Raw genomic sequence first — 15,650 nt, forward strand, 5'->3', positions numbered from 1 at the left:
CATTCAGAATGCTAGGCAAAGGAAGAGAAAGTTGAAGGACAACTTGGAAAGGGATGGCCACTGTTACAGTGTGTCTGGGTCCTTTGTGTCTCGGCTGCTGCAACACCCAACTCCCTCCATCCCAGGTTGTGCTTGCTGAAGCTTCCGAGTTAGGCTTCTTTCTTTCTTCCCCCATGCTAGATTCCTTATGGGATGCTTTTGCTTGACCTCAGCCTATTTCATCAGGGTCCCTGAGGGCATCAGGATCACTGGGGTAGGAGGGCCTGTTAACTTGCTGGGCTCCACCACTGACTGTGAGTCTATGACTGTGGGGAATGTCCTAAAATTACTACGTATTATGCCAGCATGTGACATTTCAGCTGAGTCCTAAAGGAGATATTTACATTTTTCATTCACTCATTTACAATTCCCAAGCAAGCAAGCAAGTTTTAAAAACGTCTTTGGGACATTTAGAGGGAGGAAAAGGAGGATAATGGGGAGACAATGTTCTCCAAGAAGCTTTTTCATTTCAGCTGACATACTTTTAGAGAAAGGGGTAAAAGGGAGTCAGAGGTGAGTAGAGAAGGCTGTAGGGCCTGGGGATGCCAGTGTAAGTCCAAGATCTGCTCTGTTCCTTTGCCTCTGTGCCCCTCTAGAGCCGCATGCCTGACTTGTAGCAGGCAGCCCTAGGCGGGGTGCACCAGTGGGGCTTCATTCCACATTGGAGGAAACCCAATCTCAGGGGCCACCCAGGGCTCGCCTCATTCAGCTAGCCATGGCACTAGGACCTCGAGCCCTGCCTGAAGCTTCCTTGGCAGAGGTCATTGCCACCAGAGCAGGGCAAGTAGGAAAAAGGCAGGGATCCGAAGGAGGTGGGAAGGTCCCAAGAGGCCAGCAAATCTATAGGGCTGCAAAAAGGCAGGAACAGCCAGAGGTGGGACCAGAGAGTATGTGCACCTGTGAGAAGGTGGGATCTGTGAAAGGGTGAACCTTGAGAAGGAGGGACCAGAGAGAAGGTGGGGTCTGGGAGAAGGTGGGGCCTGTGAGAAGGTGGAACCAGAGAGAAGGTGGGACCTGTTAGAAGGGTGAACCTTGAGAAGGTGGGGGGAATGAGACGACAGGACCTCTAGAAGGTGGCACCAGGCATGTGGAGAACCATTGAAGAATTTTAAATAGGACTGCAAGATTATAAGCTGTGAGATTTGAAGCAAGGCACCTAACGGTTTCGGTATTACCTGGAGGAGAAAGTATGTCTTCTACTTCCTGAGGAACCTGGAAATTCTCAAGTGTCGGTTGTAGGCTGTCCTAGATGTGCACGTTGTGGCTTCAGCAGCCACCCCGTGTCACCAGAGTGAGTTTCGTCACTGAGCTGCATGTCACTTTTCTGGTCAACTTCTTACCAACATACCAAAAATGTTTGATGAAAGAAATTAGAAGATCCTTTCCAATGCTATCATATTCTGATTATGAGGTAGGTTTTTAAAATAATTTGTTATTAATTACTATACATTTAAAAAAAAAACTTTTGTTCTCAATAGAGGAATCAGGCCAGACAGCTGTACAGGAAACCAGTATTGAAAAATATATTTTGTATGAAAAAGTGTATTTTTCCCCCTTTTCCTGGTTCCTTTTGACCCGTGGGGCTTTTTTACTCTTTTCTGGTGTGATGTTGGATGCACACTCATTGCTTGGGCTTTGTGAACACCTCACAAATGCCAGTGCCCAGATCACCCGCTGAGAACCTGCCCCTGAAAAACCAGGCTAAGGTTCCTGTTCTTATCCCAACTGCCTCATGAGCCTGGCTACACAGGTGAAAAACCTTTAAAAAATCGTGTGTGCCCTCCTGTCCCAATGTAATTGGGGTCTTCAAAGGTTCAGGAAAAGCCCAGGCTAGAGTTCAAACAACTCCATTTGCTCAGGACTGACACCTGGTCTGTTTCATTTCTATTAAGGAAACAGTGTAAGCTACATGGGCAGACTGGATTAATAAGTAAGTGACTCTGATAAAACCCCCATCCTGACAGTGTCACCTTACCGGTGCCTTTCTGAGGATATGTTTGATCTTAAAATGGGAGCTTGGACCTTTGACTGCCTTTATCTCACAGCTTGAACCATCTTTTGTTCCTTGTTAAGGTCTTTGTGAAATAAGGAACAGATCTAGCAGGCATTTACCGAATTGGAGGACAGTGAAAGAGTCAATAGAAGCTATTATAAATAGTGTATTGACTCAGCTGAATTCTGCAGGGTGTGATCCCCAACCCCTCATCCCCAGCCAACTCACTCAGAACCAGCTGTCCGTCCTGCCTCTGGATGCAACCCACACCCTCATCCCTTGGGGAGATGGGAAGAGGAGGGAAGAGAGGAAGTAACAGAAAACTACAGTGTAATCTCCAGGGGGCCTCAGTTGACCTCAGAGTTTTGAAGCTGGAATGACCTTTCAGAGTTGTCCCCAGTTGGGGCAAAGGGTTGGATCCCTTATTCTCTCTCATCCATCAGCTATAAGCTGCTGGCCTCCCCAAAACGGAGGCAGCCTAAGGCTCTGCAGGCAGCACAGCCACAGCAGGATAACAAGTCCTTCATCCCGTGCCAGGGATCCTGGCTCTACTGCAGGGGCTGGGAAAGAGGGTACAACCCTACTTAGTAGGAGGCGTGGCCTATCACTGGCACCTTTTGGCAGTCAGGCAGGTGCAAACTCATCCTCAGTGGGGTGCTTTGTGTATGTCCTTGGAGACCCCCGTGAGGACTTTGGGCACCGTTCTCCTCGCTGGCAGTGCCTCTGAGCCTGGCTGCTTGTGGTTCCTGTGCAGCCTTGGGATTGGAAGATTCACCCCTCTGTGGGATCCCTTGCCCTTCCAGGTGCATTTTTAGGATGGGAATTCTTTGAAGATGACTCTCAGCTGCCTTAGGGCTCCCGAGTCCATGACCTTTTCTTCAGGAAAAGGTGCCTTTGCCTCATCCTTGGTGATGTTTGCCCAGAACTGTCCTGGTTTTAGTGCAGAAAGCCTCAAATCCCAACAGACCTGTTAGTTCTGGCAAATGGGGCTCACTGGTCCCCGTAGAACATAGGGACCCATAGCAGCCGCATCTCTGCTCCAGCTCCAGTATTGCACATCTAGGTGTGAACCAAACACAGACCTTATGCCCGTCACCCTCCAGGGACTTGTGCTATGCCTCTAAGTGGCCTGTAAAGCTCTAGACTTGAGTGGTGGGGAAATGCATACTGCTGTCATCCTAGAGGCGGGAGAACAGAACATATAGCTGAGACTCCAAAAAAGTGTGTCTTGCACCAGAATCTTCCATGCCTCCTAACATCTACCTGCAAGTAGAATGTAGTTCATGACAGCTGCTTCAAAATCCATCTGCTTAGTCAGGAGTGAGGTGCACTCTGGGTGTAAAGTCCAGGTGAACATGAGCCTAGTGAAGACCTTCCCGTGGGGGTCTCCTTTGTGGTGCTAACAATCGTTGGGGGGAAGCTGGACAGGAATCCACCTGTGGCTTACTATCAGTGTTAACTGCAACATGTTTTTTCTTCAAGTGCTTTGGCTTTAGGCCAGAAACTTTGAGCTGTGTGCATAAATAATCATCCAAGATCGAGGCTCACACCCACAGGTAATTACTTGAGAGGCTGAGATTGGGAAGATTATTGTGTGACGACATCCCAAGCAAAAAGTTTGCAAGACCTCATCTCAACTAATAGCTGGGTACACTGGTGCATGCCTGTCTTCCCAAGTTATTTGGGAGGCTGAGGTAGGAAGGCTTGCCATTCCAGGCCAGCCCAGGTACAAAAGTTTGAGAGACCCCATCTCAGTGGAAAAAGCTAGCCATAGTGGTGTGAGCCTGTCATCACAGCAACGTGGGAAGTATCAAATAATAGAATTATGGTTCAGGTCACCAAAAAGACAAAACAAAACAAAATCAAATAACCAGAGCAAAAAAGGCTGGAGGGGTGGCTCAAGTTGTGGTGTGCCTGCTTCACAAGAGCAAAGCCCTGAGTTCAAACTCCAGTACTACCAAAAATAAATAAATAAATCCGAGGATTCCATTCAAAATATCATTTATTTGTCCTTAATCATGGAAAAATGCCCAGCCTCATTTATAAAAAGAGTAGCACAAATTAAAGCTAAAGTAAGATTCCATTTTTAACCTGTCAAACTGGTGAACATCCGGCACTTTCTGCTGATAACATTATGGGGTAGCACACTGTCAGATATTGCTGGCACAGTCCCTGTGGAGAGGCATCTGGCCACACCCAGCAGGAGTACACATGCATCCACCCTGAGCCAGACACTCGCTTCTCTTCATCTCTCCCACGGATCACCTGTCTACACAACAAATGACATGTGTCATAGATAGCATAATAGTATAATTGTTTCATCGTTTGTCACAGCAGAAAGTTTACAAATAACTCAAGTCATTTCAGGTGAAGAATGCCAAGAAACTGTCTTATTGTCTAAAGCAGTAAGATGCTGGCTATTGAGTTATAGTAGATCTGCACAATGGGAAATTAACAACTATTTTATGGCACATCTAATTGTAGGAACAGCCTTGGGGGAGGGAACCAGGTAGAATAGATCAAGGAGCCTAAAGGCTGTTCAGAACCTGTCTAGAAGGTGGTTATGTGGCCAAGTTATGCCCAGGTTAGGGAACCCATAGTGGGAGCTGTGTGCTTCCACCTGTCCTTAAAGAGCCTGAGGATATACAAGCAGATGTGAGACAGATCAGTCAAAAGTGAGGTGTTGGTGGATGGGATGGCATTATGGATTAAACTGTGTCCCTCCAAAATCTATGCTCAAGTCCTAACCCTGGTACCTGTGGATGTAACCTTACTTGGGGAACAAGGTCTTGGCAGATACAGTACAGTTGAAATAAGATCATACTGCATTATGGTTGGCCCTGGGTTGGGTATGAGTAGTGGTGGAGAAGAGACAAATCTGGGTACAGGAACACACAGAAGCAACAAGGTCACATGACAACAAAGCAGAGACTGGAATGATGCAGCTACAGGTAAAGGACCTCCCCAGTCACCAGCAGCCACCAGCAGCTAGGAAGAGCCAAGGAAGGAGACTTCCCCAGAGTCTTCAGAGAGAGCACAGCCCTGTGGACATCTTGATTTTGACTTCTAGATTCCAGAACTGTTAATAAATTTCTGTTTAAAACCATCCGGTTTATAATCGTTTGTGGCAGTCATAGAAAACTAATTCAGATAGTGAGGGAAGTAAGTGGAGACAAAACTAACTCCAGTCCTGAGAGGCTGGGCGCACGAATGACAGGAGAAGTGATAGGAGAGGTTAGGACAGGTGGGAAGCTCAGCTGACACAGCAGGGGACATGGAACAGAACTGATTGAATCTGAGCACACACTCATGATACCCCAAGAAAGTAGATTTCATGCATCACCATCTAGCAACCAAGTGCTCACTGAAGCCATCGGTTCCATAGATCCTGGTCTCTTGAGATAAAGAGATAGGTGAATAAAGTCTTCTCTGAGAACTTCATGTCATGTAATTGAGACACAGGGCTAGACATGTGAAAAACAGCTGATCTTGAAAGGAATGAATTCGTTGCAGATGGCCGTACGCTTAAACTTTTGGGAGCAAGTGCTGTCCTGGTAAATATTTAACAACCAGCTTCCCCTAAAGAAAGCCCTGATTTGTATTGTTTGGCAATTTCTTTGTTGCAAATAGCCCTGCCATGGCCAATTCCAAGGTCCCATCATTACGCCACTGAACTTGGAGTAGGAAGAGATGCTGATGTTTGGCAGTGAGGAGTCAGTATGAACTGGCACCACCTGGCCTCAGCACCACACTGAATGTGAGATCTCTGAGTGCCAGATGGAAGTTTCAGCAGGTCCTAAGGGCTGGGCAGACCGAAGGAAGTGGAAGAGCCTTCCACGGGAAGCCGCCTGAGCAAACAGGAGAAGAGGAAATGGGGAGAAAGCTCAGGTCCACATCTCAGCTCAGAGCCTCAGTTTGCTCATCTGTAAAATGGCACCTGCCATGCAGGGTTATATGACACAGCCATATTACTTGGTAGACACTCAAAAATGTTGTGGTCCTCAGTAGTAAACTGGATAATTTTGTGCAGTGTTTGTGTAGGGCTGTGTACACACACACACACATACACACGTTTGCATGCATGCATTGACATGTATACATACACACACATATACATGGTTCTCCATTTCCCCGACAAAGGTATGTGGACAGGCATAGCATTTGACTCTCCTTGAATGCAGGCGAGGCGGTCTTGATGGCATTGCATCATTTCTGTTTAGTTGCTCAAGGACTTGTGAGGATGAGAGCCCGAAGTGAGCGAGGAGAGAGGCACCCTGCCTCAGCCTTTGAGGCCACACACAACCACAGCAGGCCGGAAAATGTGCTCACGTGAAGACAGGCTCCTTCCAGACTTATTGACAAAAAGGATTTTAGGTCAATGTTTATCCTTCAGGAAACGACAGGGAAACAGGAATCGTTCTGCGTTCTGCGAGGAGGCGTGCAACTACTTCAGAAAGTGGAGCAAACTCCTGCCATTGAACAAAAGAGTGTTTTTGAGGATACGACCCAGTGTGGCGGGAGCATCTTGAATGTGTCCATTCCTTCTGGCTGAGTCCTGGGTAGACACAAAGAGTAACTCTGGCCTGGATGTTTCTCATGCAGCAGCAACTCAATGTGAAATTAAATTCTTTAGATACAAGTTCAAGGGCATAGCTTGGCTCACTCAGGAGCCAGGCTGGGTAAGGAGACCACCAAGGACCACTCCTCACTGCAAGAAATCACCATTAGAAAAACAATATTAATCTTCTGTTTGCCATTATATCTACTTATAGCTATCCTGTGAGCTCAGGAAATTAAAAGACAATCTTCCATTTGCATGACTATTCACGTCAAAATTTGTAAAGATTGTCTCTGAGAAGAAGCCAGACTTGCTACAAGTCAAGAATCGTCTGTGATGAGAGCAAAAGGAAAAACCAGTCCAAGTTCCAGTCATCAAAGCCATTCCCCATAAACATGGGCTAAAATGGTGCCTAAGACCTGGAGAATTGACAAAGAAAGCAGGTGAGTATACAAGATTTTGAAAAACACTTGGAATTTGGGGAGGGAGACCAAGCAAGTGGAACCATCTGAGCATAAGTAGAGAGCAAAGATTGCAACTCAGAAACCTGTGCAGACAGCAGCTACTGGTCAGACGGAAGCAGGCCAGGCTGGGCCATTGCTCTCAGACTGAGTACCTTAAGCTCCTGTGTTGGCTTAACACAAGGGTTCCACAAAGAGGTATTGGGACCATTTAGGGGCCTTGTGCCGTGGCTTTCCAAATGGGCTGCAGAGGGAGGTAAGACTAAGACTTGCTCAAGATGTTTTAGTGGAGGTAATGGAAGTAGAAACCTTACATGGAGGAAACTACAAAGCATTTGTAGCACGGGGTCAAGACAGGGTCTCAGCAACAGAACACAGAAGGACAGGAGAAGCTGGCAAAGCCAACAGGCTAAAAATATTTCTGCTTTTTTTGTGTTGAAACTGTTTTCTAATGGAAATATATTCAGACCAGCAAGGCAGGATAAATGAGCATTTATAGACTTTGATATGTCTATTTCTGGGAACAATTGAGGACCTGATCTTGTTATTAATTGGGGGGAAATGTAAGAGCATGGACCTGTATTTTGAATTTCTCTGATTTATTAACTACAGGTATTGTGGAGCAAAGGAAGACCTCAAAACAGTGAACAAAAAAGTAAGTATAAAAGGTATCATGGACACCCAAGGAGCCTATTGTAAAGACTCGATTTGTACACAGTTCATTTTAAAGTCAAACAGTTGATGTCCTTTATTGGGACAAAAAACTTGGAAGGGAAAGAGAAAGGAACTTATATTTATTATAGCTATCAAGTGGTACTCTCTTCACTACATATTTTAAGTGAATTATTTGATCTAATTGTCATTCTTATAAAGAAGGAAACTCAGACTCAATCTGCTTTAGAAATTTGCTCAAGATGGCATGTGACAGAGCCAGTCACATAACTGAAGTGGCCAGAGCAAAACTTTCTGAGAATCAACTCAGGTTGATTTTTGCACATGGTTTTGTTTGGATCTCTTTGTCTTTGCCTTTTGTTGATGGTTAAGAGTGGTGAAGCCATTGGCTTTTGTTGGTGGTGGTGTTAAAACAATTTCCCCTAAGGAGTTTGAAATTTTTCAATGATTCCCTTCTGATTAGTCAGGGTTCTATTAGAGAAACCGCATCAGTAGGGGCTGAGTTGATCAGATGGTAGCTAGCTAGACAAGAAAGAGAGAGGGGAAGGAAGAAAGGAAGAAAGGAAGGAAGGAAGGAAGGAAGGAAGGCAGAAAGAGACAGAGAGAGAAAGGAAGGAAGGGAGGAAAGCAAGAAAGGAACGAAGGAAGGAAGGAAGGAAGAATTGGCTTCCACAGGCAGGAAGTGACATTGCAGTACACAGGTGAAATTTCTTGTTCCTCAGAGAAACCTCAGTTTTTCTCTTAAGGCCATTCAACTGATTGGACAAACCCCACCCATGTTACCAAGGGTAAGCTCTTTTACTTAAAGCTAACTGACTGTAAATGTTAACCACAACTACAAAATACCTTCACAGCTTTGAAGGTCAGTAATTGATTGAATGGTTTGCTATGATACCCTCACTGAACTGGCATATAAAACAAACATGATACCTTCCCAACTCACATAGTTGTGTTTTGTAACTCAAGGATAATCCTGACTGGGAAACTGAAGACGATAGTGTTCTTTTTTGATGTCAGGTCAGGAAAGATGTCTGGCTTCTTGCCACTCCATGTGAATGATGCTTCCTAATTGTGTCCCAGCTGTGGCCTGTGACCTAAACTGGTCCTGGAGTCCTTAACTTGGGTGTTTTAAAAGACGGCTTGCAGCCTGCTAGTATTTTATTCCCTCTCTTTTTAAAGGCATTTGACTTAGTTCATTAGTGAATTCATGACTCTCAGCCTTCTATCACTGACTCAAAAGGGATCCTCACCAACATAGCTGGGATTGTTAGTTGGCTCTGACAACCTTCGTGCGCTCCCACACTCCTTCCCCTTCCTCTGCTCACGGTGCAGGGCCAAGTGCTCCCCTGACCTTCTGGAGTTCCATGGGAGTTCAAGATGGCCACTGATTTTATACACTGGACGGACATATATGGTCCCAGGAACACTGGTCACACCAACAGGCATTCTTATCTAATCTGGTAGCATCATGCTTTTGGCTTGCTTATAAACTTTCAAAATATTTCCTAATAATGGCAACTTTCGAGAAACATCTGTGACAAGTATTTAGTCCATGAGTAATTCTCCCCGATGCTGCTCTAAATGTGCACGCCTAGCAGTGTGTTTACCATGCAAATGAGTTTCTCATTTTTATTGAGGGTTTTAATGTTTTCTATTTTTCTTTCCTTCTTTGCTGCTCATTTCATGGTGGCCAGGAAACAAAGAGAATGAGAGGAAGGTCCCAACAGCCCCATTTTCAGGGTGCATCCCAATCACCTTTGCTCAACTAGGTCCCACCTCCCGAAGTCTCTACCACCTCTCAATGTGCCACCAGATGGGGATCAAACCTTCAACACATGTGCCTTTGTGGAGCATTTAATCTGCAAACCAAAGCAAAAGACAAAAAGAGCTCTGGTTACAACAATGTGAATGTTTTCAACACTATGAAAGGTGGTGAGTTTTATGTTATTTGTATTTTACAGTTTAAGAAAAGAGTCGCCTGGGAAGAGAATATAAAATAAAGATCTCCAGCCCCCTCCCCGAAATTCCCATTTGAGGTATTTTTGTCTGGGTGGAGAGAAGCTGTCATCTCCACTATTCCCCCAGAGACTTTGCAGGCAGGTGGTCTTTGGGACACATTTGGAGATGCTCTGGCTTTGGCACTGTGTTCAATATTGGCCCAAGACTACAGATACCACTAAGTAAAAGGAAGAGAGTTATAGCTCATAAATATCCAGATGCTGACACTTAACTCTTACTTTTGTGAGACAAGTGAAGCTGGAAAACTGCGTGACTTGCCCGTGATCATAAAGACCAAAAGCAGAAGAGCTGGAATTTAAGTGCGAGAGGGGCTGCCTTGCATTCACCACAGTTTCCTCTTCTTGGGCACTCAGGAGATTAGACTTCCAGGCTCTATTGACCTGGCAATTTGAGTCTCGCTGTGTAACTACACTCTGACCTATTCAGAAAAAACCTTCAGGCCTGGCTCTTAAACTCAGCCTGTTCAGCCCATTTATCTTTCCACAGCAAACCTCAAGGACGTGAGCTCCGGATGATCCTCCTGTATGATTGGAATTAACTGCCAGAGCTGTCTCTCACTGGAAAGGTAAGAAAGGAATGCTGACTTTGCTTAACCATCGAAATCTCACAGTGTATTTGTTACTGCAGCATAGCCTAGCTTATCCTGACTAAATTCATGCCCTATCTACTTCCTAGGACAGCAGGCTTTCTCTGAATTTCAGTTCATACATTTCTTTTGTATCTCCTGCTGCACCAAGGATAATATGCCTAAGTCTTCCCCCTCAAAAATCTGTTAGCATTGATATGGGTTATGAAGAGAAGAGTGGCAAAAATTTCAGGTTGAAAGAGAGAGATGGAAACACCCACTACCCTGGGCAGTTGAGGCAACTCCAAGAGACCTAGTCAAGTAATTTTTAACTTCAGTCTCCTACTCCCACTTGCTGTCCTTAATTCTTTTTCTCAAACCTTTAGTGTTATTTTTCAGAAAATAACAGAATTTTAATTTTTGCAAATGAAATGCAAAAAAAGCAGGAATAGATCAACAATTATTTAAAAGTAAATTATTGTTGCCAAATGAATCCAATGCTGCGTTGAACTCATGTAGGGCAAATGTGGTACATTCCTGAATAAGCAAAGCTGGAGGCTCTGATGAACACATGGTCTGAGACACGAAAACAGGAAATGGAAGTGGGAGACTTATGTTAGGGCAAGTGGAAGCATTGAAGACAAACAAAGCCAGCTTCCAAAACCTGGAATCCTCTGGTTGATTAGTTTAGAAAATGTCATTGGAGCATTGTGTTTTCTCTTTGGTATGTGTGCATGTGGAAGAGGTGTCAGTGATTCTCAGAGCACGTTTTTCCCCTTAACTTCAGTAATGACACTGTCACTACCTGACTGAGCTCGCGACCATACTAAATGTAGACTATTTCTCAGTCTCTATGCATCTGTTTGTAACCAAAGAACTACATTCTAGTGCATGTGATGTAAGAGAAAGGGATATCCATGTGTCCAGGATATGTCTTTAAGGGCAGGAGGAGGGAATAAGAGAGGCAGGCCCCTTCTCCCCTTTATTCATGCAGTATAGAAGGCAGATAAGATGGCCGATGCTCCATCTTAAACCAGATCCTTGGGCTGCTGAAACAGAAAGCTGGAGGCACCGGGCCTTGGGTGTTCCTAAAGCCTCCATGAAAGCTCTGAACTGCTTTACACATAGGCTTTCATGAGGACATGTACTCTGTACCCTGCTATCATGTGTGAGCCATCCCAACCTGGGATCTTAAAGTTAGTCTAATAGAGTGCACAAGCTTCTTTCTTGGTTAAATGTCTAAAATAATGCATACACTTTATAATGAAGACACAGCAAGTGACTATGTATGTCAGTCTGTGCTTCACATCTTTAAAACAACAGAAGAGTGCTGGGAACTCTGTGTTGGGCATCCTTCCATTGAATAGTTACACTTGGAGCTTTAGACACAGGTCAAACTCATAGTCTTTCATGGCAGTGTACAGTTTAAGCCCCTATTGAAATTTAAAAAGAAGTAAGCATTGTGCTAAACTAAAAACCGGGTTATAATTTTGAGACTATTTAAATAAAAATAACTTTGCTCTCAGCACTATTTGGTGCTTTCATTATTTGGTTAATACTTTGAAGACAAAAGATGAATGAGTCAAAGTGTAGGAGTTTCTAAACACAAACTCATGCCCCTCCCCCGCCCAGCACACACACAATGTCACAGTACTAGAGTCACATGCATTCCTGGTTAAATTGTTCCAATTAAAATGGACAGAAAAAGAAAAGGGCTTTTTTTGTGACTGTTTTATTTTAAAATTTTAGAATGATAAATGATACCAGCACAAATATTTTTCCCCAAAGAAGATTTTTATTAGTGTAAATTAATTGTACAAAGTTTCATTGTGATATTTCCATACGTGCATACGATATGCTTTGATCAAATTTACTCCCTCTCCAGCAGAAGTCTTTGAGCCCACTGTAATGTGACAGCAAACACATCTTGTGAAAGAATAAATGTGTACATATTAGCCTGCTTTTTTCACTTACGCTAGAACCAGACTCAATAAAATACAAATTTAATCCAATAATTATTCCCTAAATGCCTGTTTTAGCTCTATGCAAACTTGTGGTGACATGAAGACCAATGGGACCTAGCCTGGACATCAGGAAGGTCACAGTCCAGTAGTGCAGGAATGAGATGAAAGATAGAAAGTCTTTCATTCACAACTGGACATTATGGAAACACAGAAGGAAACAGGAAATCCTACCTAGAGTGAGAGGGAACTTCTAAGAAGTTACACAGGATGGATAGAATTTCTCCAGGCACAGGAAACACGGGCGATATCCAGAGAAAGAAGAGCAAGTACTAAGGATGAGAGGGTTAAGAGAGCACACTACTACTCCAAGAATAATGGTGGTGGGGACACAGTTGTGAGACTTCAGTGACCACTTCTGGCAGCCACAAGAATGTGTGTGTCAGTCCTGAAGGTAGCAGGTAGATAACCACATTACAGCACACACCAACAACTCTGTCTAGTGAGACAACTCACTTGGAAGCTCCTGAAACATTGGAAAGCTTTGTGTTCTGTTTGAGACTAGTGAGTGGACAGAATATATGGCCTGTATACCTGCAAGAGGTCTCTGTCTTGCAGATAAAGTCCAATCCCACAGGGAGCCCTTCAGGTCCATTTTGACCCTACCCTACATATCCAGGCTCATCGTCCACCATACTCCCTCTCTCTGTGCCCCAATTGTAGCTGCAGTGCCAGCTGTGGGGTCTAGCTAGAGCAGATTCCCACAGCTTCAGGTCCAAGGTCATGTTCATTGATCTTTCTTTTCTACAGATCTCATTCATATGAGGCAGACAAATAATGTATTTATAATGCTGCCCACAGCTATGTGAGGCATAGCTGACATTGGCTATGTTGTACTTCTAGGAAAGCGCTATGACCCTTGTGTACATATCACACTAACCCATCACACGACGACATTATCAGCTGATGGCATTATGTTAACTGTGGAGTAAACAGTGGCTAGAACATTGAAGGCCTTTGTATGCACCACAAAAGTTGGAGGAAAGCAGAAGATTCAGGCCTGCCACATCACTGAAGTGTCTAATGCCAGAACATTCCAGCGAACCAAGGGAACAATATTGCAGCTATTTCTTTGCAACACTATGAAAGTAGCACCATTTGTGGTGAGCCTCTTCTTGCCCTGGAACCAGAATGTTCCACACTGGAGAATGCCGTCTGATCTATTTATTAAGTGCTATGGAAAGTGCAGTATTTGAGTCAGGCCTAGAGCAGGGAAAAGTTCTGCAAAAACCCTCTGCATTGAGGGCAACAAATGCTAGCTAGTTTTTTAGGTGTTTTACCTATCCTCATACCTTCCTTGTGTGCTCTTGCTTTTATCATGTGCTCATAGTCCAATCCCCTTGTTGTGTTTGCCCTTGATCTAATGTCCACGTATGAGGGAGAACATGTGATTTTTGGTCTTTTGGGCCAGGCTGACCTCACTCCTCACTGAGCCTCTGATGTGATACTACCCCTCAGCTTGGTCAATTATTTATTACACTGGAAGGAACAACAATTCCTCTCATAAAATCTAGTCATGTAGATCTTGGGGTTCTGGTTATTAGAGGAAGAACATCTCCATTAGGGGACCAGTAAGAGTCCCTTTAATATGGCAACCAACCTGCAATTTCAGTGTCCTTGTTTTAAGAGATCAGATCACATGAATAGGAGTCACCAGGATAGCAGAGGTCAGTGAGGTCATTGATTCCACACCAGGAGGAGGTAGGGATACCGTTATAAAACAGAGAGAGAGGAGAAGCATACAACCATCCTGTGATCCTCTGGTGTGTCTCTTCCCACTTCTTTTCCTGTTTTGAGGGTAAATGGATAAAAGCAGCATCCATGGCCTGACAAGGACACAGTGACCACACATACACTCAACAAAGGTGCCAGTGGAGGAAATGATAGTCCTTTTAAAAATAATGCCAAAATATCTGGAAATTCATATGTAGGAAATGTGAAAAGCATAACCCTTCCTCGATGGGATGTGCCAAAAGGGCACAAACACCAATGAAAGTGCTCCCAGCGGTCACCGCTGGAACAACTGGGGCAACAAAATAAATTAAGTATTGGATTATATTCAAGGTCTACAAAAAATGTTCAGAGTCCATGCAGATATAAACAAATGATTGAATAAATAGATGACTAGGTATATAAGTGGTGAAGAGAAGAGACAAATCACCTATGGAGAATTCTAAGTAATTTATGAAGATATTCCAGTTCCTAAGTTCAAACCACAGTACCAAAAAAAAAAAAAAAAAAAGAATAACTTTACAGTGGACAAATCTAACAAATACCATTTCAGCCAAACAATCAAGGTCAACAACTACGGTGTCATGAAAATAGTACTTTACCTCTGAGGTTTTCCTTCCAAAACACACTGACCCTACTCTTATAATGAAAAAAATTTCAGACAAATCCAAATTTAGTACCCAATTGGTACTCCTCAAAACTGTCAAGGTCTCAAAACAGAGAGGTCTGAGAAACTGTCACAAAGAGGAGACATGGTGACTAGATGTAATGGGGTGGGCAGGAGCCTGGACTAGAAAAAATACAAGCAGTAAAGCTAAGGATGACTAAATAAACCACAGACTTTACATGAGAACAATGTGCCAATACTGGCTTACTACTTGTAGCATATCCCACACTGACATAACATGTTAATAACTGAGTAGAATATATGAAGGCTTCTATATGCCCTGCTCAGTGTTTCTGTAAACCTAAACCTATTCTAAAAAGTAAAGTATAGTAACAAAAAAAGTTTAACAAACATTGAACTTTGACTCTTATTTTATACCATATATAAAAACTCATTCAAAATCAATCATAGAAGTAAATGTAAAACTAAAACTATAAAACTTTTAGAAGGAAACAGAAGAGAAAATCTTTGTGTATTAGGCAAAGATTTCTTAGGACATGAAAAGCATAAATCATAAAAGGACAAACAGATAAATTGAAGGTTATCAAAATGAAAAATGTCTGCTTTCAAAAGGCATGCTAATAAAATTAAAAGGTAAGTGGCAGACTGAGAAAATTCTCTCAAAACATATAACTAGCAAAATTATTGCATCTGAAATACATTAATAACTCTTATAGCTCAATAATAAGAAAACAAACATTAATTCAGTGGGTGGACAGAATGATCTTTTAAATGAATGGCTCTAGGTTGTTAGATACATTTAATGAAAGAAAGGAACCTTGACCCCCTAACTCACACCATATACAAAAATCCATTCCAGGTAATCATTTTGTAAATGTCAAAGGTAAAACAAAGGAACACACAGACCACAAACAAAATAATTAAATAACACACATATCTATACACATTTATATATATATATAT

This window comes from Castor canadensis, chromosome 1 (assembly GCF_047511655.1).
Source record: "Castor canadensis chromosome 1, mCasCan1.hap1v2, whole genome shotgun sequence".
Classification (NCBI taxonomy): domain Eukaryota; kingdom Metazoa; phylum Chordata; class Mammalia; order Rodentia; family Castoridae; genus Castor; species Castor canadensis.